The sequence below is a fragment of the Neofelis nebulosa genome, chromosome 8 (assembly GCF_028018385.1).
Source record: "Neofelis nebulosa isolate mNeoNeb1 chromosome 8, mNeoNeb1.pri, whole genome shotgun sequence".
NCBI lineage: Eukaryota > Metazoa > Chordata > Mammalia > Carnivora > Felidae > Neofelis > Neofelis nebulosa.
The window spans coordinates 140,801,644-140,817,147 of record NC_080789.1 but is presented as its reverse complement, the minus strand read 5'-3'; positions in this window follow the sequence as shown (position 1 = coordinate 140,817,147).

Genomic DNA, 15,504 nt, shown 5'->3' with positions numbered 1-15,504 from the left:
CCTTGTTGCCTCAGGGTCCAATCGGTTTAAGGCCTCATACGCTGCTGTTAGCAATTTCCATGGGGAGTCTATACCTTCTGGGATAGACTCGTCTCTTTTTTTTTTTTTTTTCTAATACCTGACTTGGCCCTACCAGTTGTACACGAGGGGAGACTTTTAATTTTACTTGAATGGCAGTCCCAAAGAGGGGATATTGATATAAGTAGAGTCCCCAAGTGAGTCCTAAGACCCCACTGCCTGTCCTTTTTCCCCTCTGTAAATCTCACTCGAATAAGGTTACAGTTTTCATCATACCTGGTGCGGGTACATGGTTGGACATAGGACATTTCAATAAATTGGGGTTTTACTTCCCGCTTCCATTCCCCATCATTGGAGGTGACACAACTCCAGGCTGTGCAATAGAGGTTTTCAAACCCCCCACATGTGTGCCTCATCGCCCCTGTCCTAAATCCCGGACATGCATAAAATCCATTTCTGCTTATTGATACCCTCCTTTGCAGTTGCCTCCATTTACCTCCTTCCGTTTCTTTTAATGGACTAATTTTTTCTAAATTAAAATATAAATCTGGCCACCAGGTATTTAATGGGGGAAGTTCCTAGGGTTTTGTTGTAGACTTCATGAGTCTCTAAATTAGTAATTTCCCATGTCAAATTATAGGGGTCGTGGGAGTTTGAATTTACAGACAGAATTTGCAGAACAATCAAGAGAAGGGCAAGTACCATAGTTACAGCTCAGTCTGTTGGCGGTGTAGGGTCAATTTTAAAGGATTGTCCTTAGTCCGATCAACAGTCCGGGTTGTCTTTGAAGGTCCGATGAGGTCTGAGAACGGGTCCACTGGTTTGGCATGGGCGAGATGGATCCAGGTGGTGATTCCATCTACTTTGATGGCAGTAGGCATTGTCAGGATGACCTGGAAGGGTCCTTTCCACCTGGGCTCTAGAGTTCCCTGCCGATGACGTTTGACGAGGACCCAATCCTCTGGCTGGAATTGATGTGGAATAGGTGGGGGTCCAGTCTCATAGAGTTCCTTTAATTTGGGCCATACATCTTCATGGACCCTCTGCAAGGCTTATGGGGCGAACAAGAATTCAAGACTATTATCGTTCTCAGCTTTGACAAGGTTATCTTTTAGGTTAGGGATGATGGGGGGTGGTCTACCATGTATTATTTCATAGGGTGTGAGTCCCAGTTTGGGGAATTACGCACCCTGAACAGAGCATAGGGGAGAAGGACCACCCAATCAGTGCCAGTCTCCATGGTCAATTTGGTTAGGGTCTCCTTTAAGGTTCTGTTCATTCTCTCTACCTATACTGAGCTTTGGGGTCGGTATGCACAGTGTAATTTCCAATCAGCCCCAAGTATGGAAGCCAGTCCCTGACTTACCTTAGAGATGAATGCAGGTCCATTGTCTGACCCTATCATTACTGGAAAACCATACCTGGGCAGGATTTCTTCTAGGATCTTTTTGGCTACAATCTGCGCCGTTTCATTCTTGGTTGGAAAGGCTTCGGTCCATCCTGAAAAGGTATCTACAGAAACTAGCAAATACTTATATCCGTATTTTCCTGGTTTTACCTCAGTGAAATCTGCTTCCCAATAGGTCCCCGGTCTGCTCCCTGTTTGTCTTACCCCTGTTTGAGGATGGCTACTCGCATTGTTGAGTTGGCACACTGTACATTTAGTGACTACTTGATCGACCTTATCAGAGACATTTCTGATTTTTAGTCCAGTCTGTCTCAGTAAGTCCAAGATTTGCCGGGAACCTAAGTGGGTGCTGCGATGGATCTGCTCTAGAACTTGCCATCCTAGTTTATCTGGGAGTATAATGCTGCTTTTAGAGTCTCTCCACCAGCCATCTTTGATTCGGGTCATAGGAAGTTTACTCATCCATTGAATGTCGCTTTCTGAATACTCAGGGCTGGGGGGCAATTCCCGGGGTCCGGGGTCCGGCAGCTGTAGGGTCAGCGATTGCACTGGGGGCCAAGCTCTGTTTTTTGCAGTCTGATCGGCCAAATTGTTGCCCCGGGGAAATTGGGTCGGTTGTCTTCTGGTGTCCTGGGCAATGCACAATCGCTAGCTTTTTGGGTTCCCATAAGGCTGCTAGCAGGGCTAGAATCTCTTCTTTATTTTTGATGTCTTTCCCTTCAGCTGTGAGGAGCCCCCGTTCTCTGTGTATCGCCCCATGTACATGAGCGGTGGCAAAGGCATATCGGCTATCAGTGTACACGGTTAGCTTGCGGTCTCTCCCTAATTTTAGGGCCTGGGTTAAGGCTATTAGTTCAGCCTTCTGGGCCGAGGTTCCGGGGGGTAGGGCTTCTGCCCACACCACCTCGGTCTCTGAAGTCACGGCCGCCCCCGCATACCTTTGTCCTTGGTGAACGAAGCTACTTCTGTCGGTAAACCAGATGGTGTCTGCGTCCGATAATGGCTGATCCTGCAAGTCCTCCCGGACCCCGTAAACTTGAGCCAGTATGTCGGCGCAGTCATGAAGTGGGGTTCCCATGTCTGGGTCTGGCAGCAGTGATGCTGGGTTCAGGGCCGTCGGGGGGGTGAAGACCCTGAGGGGGTTCAACAGCAGTCCCTGGTAATGAGTGAGTCGGGCATTGCTCAGCCATCGGTCAGGCGGCTGCTTGAGGATGCCCTCGATGGCATGCTGGGTGGTGACTTGTAGCTCTTGGCCCATGGTCGGCTTATCAGCGTCCTTTACCATTAGGGCAGTGGCTGCAATCATCCGGAGACAGGGTGGCCATCCGGCGGCCACTGGATCTAGCTTTTTAGACAGGCTACTGGCCTGCGCCAAGGGCCCAAATGCTGGGTTAGCACTGCCTTGGCTGTGCCCCGGTTTTCATCTACATATAGGTGGAAGGGTTTGGAGACATCGGGGAGTCCCAGGGCAGGTGCTGATAGCAGAGCAGTTTTGATTTGTTGGAAGGTCTGTTCGGCTTCTTCTGTCCAACTAAAGGGCTGTTGATCTTTTGTTGCCTGGTATAAAGGTTTTGCTAATTCAGCAAACCCTGGTATCCATAGTCTGCAGAACCCAGCCGACCCTAGGAATTCTCTCACCTGTCGTGGTGTCTGCGGTCTGGGAATACGAAGGACAGTCTCCTTCCGGGAATCTGTTAGCCAGCGTTGCCCCCCTCTCAGTAAGTAACCCAGGTAAGTTACCTCTGACTTGCAGATCTGAGCCGCCTTTGCTGAGGTGCGGTAGCCTAAGGTTCCCAGAGTTCACAGGAGACCTTCGGTTCCCTGGATGCAGGTTTCAGGTGTCTCGGCAGCTATTAAGAGATCATCAACATACTGTAGGAGAGTTATATTAGGGTGTTGTTGCCTGTACTCAAATCTTCGTGTAGAGCCTCGTCAAACAGGGTCGGAGAGTTCTTGAATCCTTGTGGCAGTCTGGTCCAAGTGAGCTGGCCATTTATGCCCCTATCTGGATCTTTCCACTTGAATGCAAATAGCTCTTGACTTTTAGGTGCTAGTGGTAGGCTGAAAAAAGCATCTTTTAGATCCGGAACAGTATACCATTGTTTTTCTGGGCTGAGGGCGCTCAGGAGAGTGAGTATAGGGGTTAGGAACGGTTGGATGTATGTCCATCACCCGCTTATTGACTTCTCTCAGGTCCTGCACTGGTCTGTATTCCCCGCTGTTGGGTTTGCGCACGGGCAGCAGGGAGGTATTCCATGCTGAGTGGCAGGTGTGTAGGACCCCGAAGTCAAGGAGGCGGCGGATATGCAATGTGATGCCATTTTTGGCTTCCGCAGGTATAGGGTATTGGCGCACACGGCTGGGGTCCGTCCCGGGCTTAACCTCTATAAATAGGGCTGGGCGATGATCCAGAGGATTGGGTTCCTGATGGAGCCTATATTCATCTTCTAGTTTCACAGTGAGTACAGATATGGGTTCGTTGTGGAAGTCAGTCACTGTGGGTCCCCCCGGTTGGAAATGAATTTGAGCCCCCATTTTGGTAAGCAAATCCCTCCCCAACAGGGGGCAGGGGCTGTCGGGAATGACCAGGAAGGAGTGGGTTACCTTCCCAGTTCCTAAGTCCACAGTCCTCTGAGTTGTCCAGGGGTGGTACTGTATTCCAGTGACCCCTTGTACCCAGGATGATTTTTCAGATACTTTTCCATGGGGCTTGACCAGAACTGAGTGCTGTGCCCCAGTATCAACTAGGAACTGGACCGGGGTCCCCTCCACTTGCAATGTTACCCTAGGTTCGAGGAGGGGATCCAAACCCCATCCTCCCTATTCTGTATCTTGGGTAAGCAGTTTGGGGGCTATTTTAGGTTACAATTGCTCTTGGCTGGGGCGGGGTTGTTTCTTCTTGGGGCATTCTCGTATCCAATGGCCTTTTTCTTTACAATAGGCGCATTGATCTTTATCTAAGTGCCACCTGGGAGGGCGTATTGTTTGAATGCCTTCTGGGGGTGGCTGTTCTTTCTGGACTACAGCGGCCAGGACTTTAGTCATTTTCTCTGTGGCTTTGATCTGTCTCTCTTCTGGGGCGTCCCTATTGTTGTAGACCCATTGTGCTATACGGAGTAGATCCTGGATCTGTTTACCTTCTAAATCCTCTAGCCTTTGGAGTTTTTTCACATCAGCAGCTGCTTGATTTACAAAGGACATAACGACTGCAGCCTGGTTCTCAGGGACTTCTGGATCCATGGGGGTAAACTGCCTAAAGGCTTCCATTACTCTAAGTAAGCAGCTGGACTCTCTGCCTTTCCCTGTACGACCGAATATACCTTAGCCAAATTGGTGGGCTTGCAAGCTGCAGCCCGGAGACCCGCCATCAGAGTCTGGCGATAAATGAGTGGCCTTCCCCTACCTTCTGCCGTGTTGTAGTCCCATTCGTCCTGTGGAGGTCTGGTTAGGGGGAAAGCCGCATTAATGAGGTCAGGGTTAGATGTCGGCCCACCGTCGTCTCCAGGAACCAGGTTTCTTCTAATTGGATCCTCTCTAGCTCCTCTGTAGTGAACAGGATGCAGAGGAGCTGCTGACAGTCGTCCCAGGTGGGCTGGTGGGTGAACATGATGCTGTCTAAAAGAGCTATTAGATCTTTAGGGTTATCAGAGAATCGAGCGTTCTGCGTTTTCCAGTTGTAAAGGTCACTGGTGGAAAAGGGCCAATGCTGGAGTCAGGGGTTGTCTGTTTCATCGGGGGGTCCTATTTCCCACAGGGGTAGGGCCACAGTGGAGTCAGGGAGGCGAGAGTTTGGCTCACGCTGGGTGTGCCCAGGGGTTCGGCTGGCTGGCCCCTCGCGGTTGGTTTCATTTTCAATGGGGCTCGGCGCGGCTGCTGCCTCCCGTCCTCCCGGTTCCCCTAGGGGGGCAACTAGCGGGGCGACTGGTGGGGCGGCTGCTGTGGGCAGGGCCTGGGGTGCGAGGGGAGGGGGATGATAGGGTGGAGGGTCTAGGGATAGTAGGTCCTGACTATCGGGCAATACGGGATACAAGGGCGTGGCTGGCATCCTTGATTTTGGGGGACGTGCAGGCCGCATGGCAAGGACCTTACACGTTCCCGAGGATAGGAAGGGGGCCAACCAAGGGGGTGGATTTTCCACTAAACTCCGCCATACAAGAATGTAGGGAATCTGATCCCGGTGTCCCTTGCAACCTGGTAGAAAAATCTTTGATTTCACCTTAGCAATTATAGGGAGGCAGAAAGTTCCTTCGGTTGGCCATCCAACGCCGAAGGTTGGCCATTCGGAGCGGCAGAGGGTTATTAATTTTCCCCGCCAGATGTCTAAACTCAAATTCTGTCCTCTGATTCTAACATCCCTGAAGTTAGCAACGAGGAGAGAAAGAGGAGTGCTTTGAGATTGGCCCATCTATATCCTGGAGGTGGAGGAAAGGATTAAAAGGAGAAACAGTAAAGTTATGAGGATTTCTGGCTGGGCCAGGCCAGGTCACCTGTGAAAGAGAAGGAGTTTAACACTTAAAGGTTATAGAATAGAGAACACAACACTTAGATCGCTAGTGCGTTTCGGGTGTCTGCTACCCGAACAGAAAAATTCCGATGGGCCCAAAAAGGCGTCTCCTACTGGACCCGACCGACTGCCCTATAGCGCGTCCACCAGGGCCGTGTCAGTCACCGATACAGATCCCGAGCGGGAGAGCCAGAAACGGACAGAGCCAGCTCACTTACCGATCGGTCTCAGGGACGACCTGTTGACTTGGGGTCAGGTGGGTTTGGGGGGATCCCGGATGAGCCCCCAGATGATATGCCCCGATTCGAGAGACCCCCCGAAAACAAACCACCAGAGTCCAGGATCAAAGCCAAGTGGCAAGGGTCGTTTATTGCAGGTTCGAACCCGGTCCTCTGCGCACTCGTTGCTGGTGACACTAAGAGGCCCCGAGTAAGGATCTTACAGCTGCTTTTATAGCCCAGCACAAACAAGTTAGGGACCTTTTTTTTGAGGTTACAGAGCTGTTGTTGGTTAACATTTAAATTTGAATGCTCAGCAGAACTCGATTGGTTCCTGCCTTTATTTTAAACCATTCAGCAGAACTTGATTGGTTCCTGCCTTTATGTCAGACTACAACCAGGCACGCCCTGGCTGGTTTCGGGAACGGGGGGATCTTTTCTTTGCAGTTGTGCGTACACCTGGTAATTTTTCTCTTAGTCTCTCATAACGAGCTGAAGGTACCTTGTGTATTTTAAACTAGTTTCATTTTGTAAACCCCAACTGGTATAACTCATATTCTTAATTATCAACAATCTTTTTTATTCCTCTGTATCTTAAATGAAGTACTACAGAGACTGTTTATACTTACTTTCATTTTCCTTATCGAGAAAGAAAGTAAATTTATCCCTTCACAGAGGGTTGGTTGTTTCTAATGGTAGAAACTTGGTTGTACATGTGTGTGATTCTTATTTCCTAACTGGAAAGAAATGGTACCATGCTCTGTGCATTACTCTAGAGTGACAGTGAGGAGATGTGAGGAGACCTACCCTGTCTGTAATTTTATGTCTGGCTAGTGGGAAGACATTCTGGAGGTTTTTTGATTCATGACCCAGTAGCTAGTCCTGGGTTTAAGGTACATTTTCTCGGTGGCAGTCATCTTCTCAGTAACTGTTTCAAAAGCTTATGACGTCAACAAATGTAAGCCTCACCAAGCATCGTGTGGGCCATGAGGTTGTGTATGTTGGAACTCCAAAGGGTGATATTGGCTTCGTCTTCAAGGTGCTCAGTGCCCAGCTGGGGAATGTGTAAGTTACCCCGAGAGAGTATCTTCAGAATGCCTTTTATAACCCACGGGGGGTCATTCTCCTCTTGCCTTCCAACCTCTCAAGCCAGGGTGGTGGGGGGTGGCACTGTCTCGCTTTCCCTGCTGCAGTGGCCACAGGGACGTCTGACGTTACCTCCTGAATAAAGCCATCTGGGTACAGACCCTGTCCCAGCGACGAATATCTTAAGCATCAAGGAAGCCTAGGGATGTGAGAACGCCTCACCCCAACGCAGATGACGAATGCTCTTGGAGGAAAGCCGGGATCACCTGCTGAGAATTCTCCCAGCTCTCAGGTAGAGACTGCTCTCATCCCTGAGACTCAGGAGCAGGGGTGAGGCCCCCAATAACGCAGGAAGTCTTAATGAGCGACACGAAAAGTGTCCCTCCGCTGCCCCCGGGGGATGTTTGGCTTTATCTGGAGATCTCTGGGTTGTCATGACTGTGGAGTGCTCCTGGCCTCTAGGGGGCAGAGTCCCGACATGCTGGTAAAAGTCCTACGGTGGGCAGGACTGCCCCCACAACAAAGAACTATCCAGTTCCCTGGTCCAGAAAGCGTAGATACGGAGCCCCTGAGCCTAAGTGTGGCAGACATTCGTGCCCATCCCTGTCCCCGCCCTCCTTCCCAAGCCCCTTCTGTGGTCACTGCCTGTGCCTGAGTCTGGGCCTTCCATGTATCAGGTCAGAGGAAAGTGCACACGAGTGAAGAATTACTAGTGTTGTTACAGATCATTTAAATTTGGTCCCTGAACTTTGTGCCTGAAGAGACTCAAGTATTCAATGGCAACATGCCAGGTGGAGTAGAGTCAAACAAGCCTGGTTATCCAGAGTCCTGGTCCCTAGGTGTGTGGTTCATAACACGCTTGGATCTTGTCAGTTTGGGCAAACCAACATTCCATGGTGTTTTCTGGTTGCCTTCCCGGGCCACACTGCCCTGATTTCCAGATCAGGGTGGTATTATACGTTGTCTGTAGAAACAAACACAGGTCCGTGAGGAGAATGGGTTGGGCCGCTACTGGAGGCGGTCAGAATGGTTAGAATTATGTTTTGTTATTAGTGCAGTGCGAAGTATGGTAGAGGCCTGATTTAGGTGATGATCTTTCAGTTTTGTCTTGCTTTTTTTTCTCTAATTCTCCTTTTGGCTGTTGCATTAATGCTTTCTGTGTGCATGCCACTGTATGCCTCATCTAGCCCCGATTGCCCCAGCAAGCTTCTGTATTCGTGATTAAAGTTCTTTCCAAGAGCTGAAGGGTTGTGGTTAAACACAGGGGTCACCTATCTCCATGCTGGAACATTCTGCTTTGTTTAAACAAAAAAAAAATGATCTGAGACTTTGGGATGGCCACTGCTTCTGTACCCTGTGATCTGACCTTGAAAAAGCCTTTTCTTTTTCCCTAAATGGAGTTTGGGCTGAATGTAATTCCTCCCTAGCAGCAAATAAAACTAGTTCCTAACACTAGATGATATTAAGGTCCCTGCACCTCAGGGTCCATTCCAATGTTTCGTGGGCCTCTCTGTCCTGTCCCTAATATCCTGAAACTTCTAAATTAGTCTCTCACCAAATTAAAGTCGACCAGTGCTTGACGTAGCCATCATGTCTTTATTTAATGATGTAATTTTGATGATGAATTACATGTCTTGGAATAGAAATTGAGCTTTTCAAAAAGCAGAACTGAGGGACCCTGTTGAAATTTTGCAAAATTGCGGACACGTCTCTTAATTTTGATCCCTAAACTTCTTTAGGAGCAGGAACTGATGTCTTAATTCAGGTACATAGAGGCCGAGAAGTACCTACCTTTAATGTCCGATTATCTTTACTATTCTGGTTTCTGTACTATCAATTATAAAATGCAGCTGTCCAGTTCATGGTTGCTTAACTAAATCCAGCTCACTTCAAAATTATTTATTGACAATGATCCTTCACCTTAATAGAATGTTGTTCACTTGACCCCAATGTCTTAAAGCCCTTCTAATGGAGAACTGTTACATCGAATTCATATGGGAACTCTGAATCTGGGAAGAATACTCAATTTAATAGGAGACGGGATACTGAAAAAGTTTAGAAACCTGTGTCTTTAGGATTTATTGGGTTCTGAATCTGCCTAGAACTTCTATGAGAATATTTAATTTACAGATAAACTGTGATACTGGACTAGTTCTCAGATGCCATCTGGTGAGTGCTGACTTCATAAAACAATATGGGACAGGACAGAGTATAAATTATACTTAAAGCAGTTAAATGAAAAGTATCCATCCACTTTTCTTACTTGGCATATGGGCTAGGAAACTATTACCAAAATGATTTTTTTTCAAAGCTTTCCATGGGGGATTGTCTAAAATCCAGACATTTCCCCCTAAATCTGTGCCTTTTCTATTTCCTCTTACCATGTTGTTTGCCAATAATTGAGATGGACAAGTACTACATTGAATTGAAATGGCTAAGTACAAGCGTAGCATCAGGAATGCTCAATGACTAATCATTCAGGCATTCCACGGTTTACATCGTGTGTTAAGAGCCCCAGAGTGGAAAGATTACTTTTGTCTCCTCCTCCCTCTTGTTTGTTCTTCCTGCCCCTGTCCGCTGGCTCTGTCCCTCCTTTGGCTTTCTCCCAACACCTTTGCTTCAGCACATACCGCCTCTTGCTAACTGTTCCCTCGGATTTTGTGTGTTTATTCCCAAGACAAATTATTAGCATGTCAGAACTGACCTACTTTGGAGCTCATAACATTCAACATGAGGTAACCCACAAAGTGATTTGGCACAAAAGCACAGTGATTTGCAGGGAGCAACATTTATGGTGGTTTTAGCTGATTATAATGTGGAGAGGTATTTAATAATTACTCTTCAATTATAGCAATCTCCTCTTAGAAAAAAAAAAAAGACCTATACTTCTGGCCAAGACGAATAACCGGGACTAGGTTGATGATCCTGCCCACAATGATGAATATATAAAAACAGAAAGAAAAAACCCTGGATTCCTTCCTAAGCAACTATAAACAAAGGAGCCCATGATTTTCTGAGATTATGGCCTTCAGAGAATTTTCTGGCTGGGGTCCAGGGAGTGGGAACTGAAGCCAAGCAGGTTCCCTGTGGTGAGAGGAAGTTGAGATTCCAGCACAGTGAGAACAGCTCCAGGACTGCGAATTCTCCGTAGGTGCTGAAAATGCCCAAGAAGTGCTTTGGAAAGTGTAAAGGACCACATGTGTTGGAGGGAAGTACTAAGACCTGGAAAAGATCTTATGGGAAGATCAAAGAACCATGTTCAGGGTGCGCTCCAGTTCAGAAGGTGTAGCTGCTGCCATGGCACAGACACCCTCATAACTCGGGGTGCCGTGTGGAGGAATGTGGGACGGTGTTCTGTCCTGGGGGGGTGGGGGTGGGTGATCTACCTAGACTAATATCCCATGCTCTGGGCTTGTCCAAAAATCCTTAAAGCAAGAGGCAGAACAATCCAACTGCTTCCAAGCAATGTAACTGTATCCTAGAACAAAATATAAGAAAACTGTTAATTCAGCACTCGAGAAATACCCACAAGGTCTGACAGCCGGGATAACTAGACATAGCAAAAAAAGAAAAAACTAGAACAGACATGAGTCAAAAAAGAAGGTAGGAATAAATACTTAAGAATTGAAAAGATCTCATTTTATTCTTAACATTTATTTTGAGAGCATAAGCAGGGGAGGGGCAGAGAAGGGGACAGATGATCCAAAGAGCCAGAGGATCAGCTCTACACTGGCATCAGTGAGCCCGACACGGGGCTCAAGCTCACAAACCCGTGAGATCATGACCTGAGCTGAAGTCAGATGTTTAACCGACTGAGCCACCCAGGTACCCCAGAAAGATCTCATTTTAAAACCAAAAGCTATACAATTCTAGAAGCTAATGGAAAAATCCTTTACATCTTGGTTTAAAGAGTTTAATGTACCAACAGCATGGTCTGTAATATTTTAAAAACCTCTGTAAATTAGACACCAAAACTAAGAACTATTCTTTGAAAGAAACTGTTAGGGGAGTGAAAACGTTAGACCTGAAGATATTTTTACAAAGAACAAGCCCTCTTTATCTGAGAGGATTTGTTTCCAGATGTGTGAATATATACAGAACTCTCAAATGTCAAAGAAAGTAGTGCAGTTAGTAAACATGTAAAAGAGTTCAACAAATTTCATCAACGATGTCAAATTCATTAAAAAAAAAAAAAACTCAAATGTATTATTCAGGAACTGCAGACCAGAGCCGTGATGCACATGGCTTCTAGAATGACTGAAAGTTTAGAAGAGACCAGAAGAGATGTTAGCGTGGATATGTAGCTACTGGCATTCTTGTGTTGTTAGTGGGAATATATCGTACAACCACTTTGTGAGAAAGGATTTAATGACTTCTTTAAAATTTAAGCTTACACTTCCCATGGACATAGCCATATGTCCTTATAATGAGCATGGATACCTACCAATGCCTCATTTGTAAGAGCTGAACACTGAAAATAACTCAAAGGTCTCTACAGTTGAAGGGAATGAACACGATCTGTATCCTTGGAATGGGGTGCACTGTTACTTCACTCAACAGCATGAATGATTGTCCAAGTGATCTGAAGTCTGAAGAAAGAGCGCACACTCTGTTTGTTTCTGTTATGAAAACCCATTGAGAAAACAAAGGGATCTGTAGGGAAAGACCCTTCGTGCTTGAGAATGAGGGTCCTGAGCAGGGTGGGAGGGATAGGTCTCACAGGAACACGGGACGCTGAGTGTGTGTTCTCTGGCCCATGGTAATGGTTTCACAGGCGATATCCTATCACGGTTTATCGTGCACCTTAAATGTGTATATTCTGTTGATTGCAGGTATGAGTTTTTATATCCCGAATTTCCTCTGAATCTGGACATTGGGGCTTTGACTTTGTTGGTAACAATATCAGAGACCAGTGTTTTGAAAGCCCTCTAAAATTGTTGATTTTGAGGGATTCTGTCCTTCCCCCACCCATAGAACTATTCCGATGGACATTTATTCACAATGCTTTTAAGTTGTGAAACAAAATGTCTTAGCTCACACCTGCGCCCTCCTTACTCCCTAGAAACCCCAAAATCTGGACCCACTTACCCTTAGAAGCTTCAATGCATTTAGTTTGTATACATTCCATGGGGATAAAGGAACTGGGGAGTCCATTTCTTCACCCTATTGAAAAACCATCTCTGAATAGCGATGCTCAACCCACCACTTGACAAATCAGTGTAAGGGAGGGCTGATCATATTTCTAGAGGACAGATCAGTTTAAATAGCAATTTAGATTTTTTTTTTTTTTTTTTAATCAGAGTAAGAGTGAAGGAGAGTGAGTATCCAGGCAACCATGCTGAGTCTGCTCAGGCTGACAGGAAGGCTTTCTCAAACCCTGGAGAGAAAAAGCAGTCCATTTTCCCCTTTGCAGTGGAAGTGTTGATAGTGATGTCATTGATAGCCTGTCCTTTGGGGAGAGGTGAGCAGAGATGGGGAGACGTGATCATTCAGGAGGCTGAATGATGCACAGGCATCCCCATGAAGATGTTCTGGGCAGCTCATACAGCCGTCTATGTGGCATGGTTCGCTCTCTGGGGAATTCCAGAAAACACCAAAGCCTGACCGTGGCTGAGAAGCTGTCAGAGAGCTGGGCACAGGTCTTCTCCGTGGGCAACACAAGATCAGATTGTTTTTGGTGTGCACGAGCGTGTGAAACCATGAGGGTGTGGAGAAACTTTGAACCCAAAATAGAAAAGGATTCTCCACGTGGGGTGCGCGTATTAGCAGGCTCCTTTGTCTTCCCGTTTCTCCCCCCTGCTGTTGTGCGACTCAGGATTTTCCTCATCCTGGCCGGCATCTTGCTGGAGGCAAAAAACCATCCACTCCAAAGGCATTTGTAGCTATTCCCCTTTCTGTTGTGTGTGCTTGAGTTTCAACCGCATCACTGAATAGCGTTATTTTAATTCCAGTTAATACACAGTGTTCTATTTCAGGTGTACAACATGGTGATTCAACACTTCCACGCGGCAGCCAGTATTCTTCGTGACAAATGCGCTCCTTAATCCTCATCGCCTATTTTCCCCATCCCCCTGCCTCCCCTCTGGTGACCATCAATTTGTTCTCTTTATAGAGAGAGTCTTTTTTTTCTGGTTTACTTCTTTCCCTCCGCCCCCCCCCCCCCGCTTGTTTCTTAAATTCCACTTAGGAGTGAAATCATATGGTATTTGTCTTTCTCTGACTTATTTTGTTAGCATTATAGTCTCTAGCTCTGTGTGGTTGTAAATGGCAAGATCTCGTTCCTTTAACTTTTTTAAGGTTTATTTTTGAGAGAGAGCACAAGGAGGGAAGGGCCAGAGAGAGAAGGAGACACAGAATCTGAAGCAGGCTCCAGGCTCTGAGCTGTCAGCACAGAGCCTGACGCGGGGTTCACACTCACAAACCACGAGATCATGACCTGAGCCGACTGAGCCACCCAGGTGCCCCAAACTTTCTTTTGTATGACTGAATAGTAGTCTGTGGCGTATGTATCTCTCCTTTGCTTTATACATTCATCAAATGGTGGACACCTGGGCTGTTTCCATATCCTGGCTATGGTAAATGCTGCTGCTCTAAACATCAGGGTACATCTGTCTTTCAAATCCATATTTTTGTATTCTTTGGGTAAATACCCAGGAGTGCAATTGCTGGGTCATAGGGTAGTTACATTTTTAACTTTTTGAGGAAGCTGAGTATTTTTTCCACAGTGGCTGCACCAATTAACATTTTCACTGATAGTGCAGGGGGTTCCTTCCTTTCCACTTCCTTGCCAACACCTGTTGTTTGTCTTGATTTTAGCCATTCTGACATGTGTGAGGTACTGTTTCATTGTGGTTTTAATTTTCATTTCCTTGATGAGTAACATTGAGCATCTTTTCATGTCGTCTTTGGAGAAATGTCCATGTCTGGCTTTTTTTTTTTTTTTTACCTGGATTATTAGTTTTGGGGTGTTGAATTTTCTAAGTTCTTTATGTATGCTGTATATTATCCATTTGTCAGGGATGTCATTTGCAAATATCTTCCATCAGTTAGCTGTTAGCTTTGTTGATTCTTTCCTTCACTATGTAGAAGCTTTTTATTTTGACCAAGTCCCAGTAGTTTATTTTTGCTTTTATTTCCTATGTCTCAGACATATCTAGAAAAATGTTGCTACAGCTGATATCAAAGAAGTTACTGCCTATATTCTAGGATTTTTATGGTTTCAGATGTCACATTTAGGTCTTTAATCCATTTTGAGTTTATTTTTGTGTAAGATACAATGAAGTGGTCCAGTTTTCTCAACACCCTATGTTGAAGAAACTGTCTTTTTCCCATTGGGTATTCTTTCCTCCTTTGTGGAAAATTAACCATATGTGGGTCATCTCTGGTTTTTGTATTCTGTACTAATGATCTAGGTGTCATTTTTTGTGCCAGTACCATACTGTGTTGATTACTACCACTTTGTAATATACTTGAAGTCCAGAATTGTGATGCTTCCAGTTTTGCTTTTCTTTTTCAAGATTACTTTGGCTATTCCAGGTCTTTTTTGGTTCCATATAAATTGTAGGATTGTTTTAACTCTGTGAATGTGCTGGTGGTGTTTTGATAGGGATTGAATTAAATGTATAGAGTACTTTGGTAGTAGACCAAGTGGTCTACTAAATGGTAGACATTTTTTTAATGTTTATTTTTGAGACAGACAGAATGCGAGTGGGTTCGGGGTAGAGAGAGAGAGAGACACAGAATCCGAAGCAGGCTCCAGGCTCTGAGCTGCCAGCACAGAGCCCGACGTGGGGCTTGAACTTATGGGCTGTGAGATAGTGACCTGAGCTGAAGTTGGATGCTCAACTGAGCCACCCAGGTGCCCCTAAATGGTAGACATTTTAATATTCTTCTAATCCATGAGTATAGAGTATCTTTCCATTTGTGTCCTCTTCTATTTCTTTTGTCAGTGTTTCATAGTTTTCAGAGTACAGGTCTTTCACTTCTTCGGTTCAGTTCATTCCTAAGTATTTTATTTTGGTGCAATTGTAAATGGGAATGTTTTCTTAATTTCTCTTCTTCATTATTGGCATATAGAAATGCAAAATGTTTCTGTATGTTGATTTAGTATCCTGTGACTTAATTTATCAGTTCCAGCAGCGTTTTGGTGGAGCCTTTGGGTTTTCTGCATGTAGTATCACGTCATCTGCAAATAGCAAAAGTTTCACTTCTTCCTTACCAACTTTGATGCCTTTTCTTTTTCTTGTCTGGTTGCTGCGGCTAGGATTTCT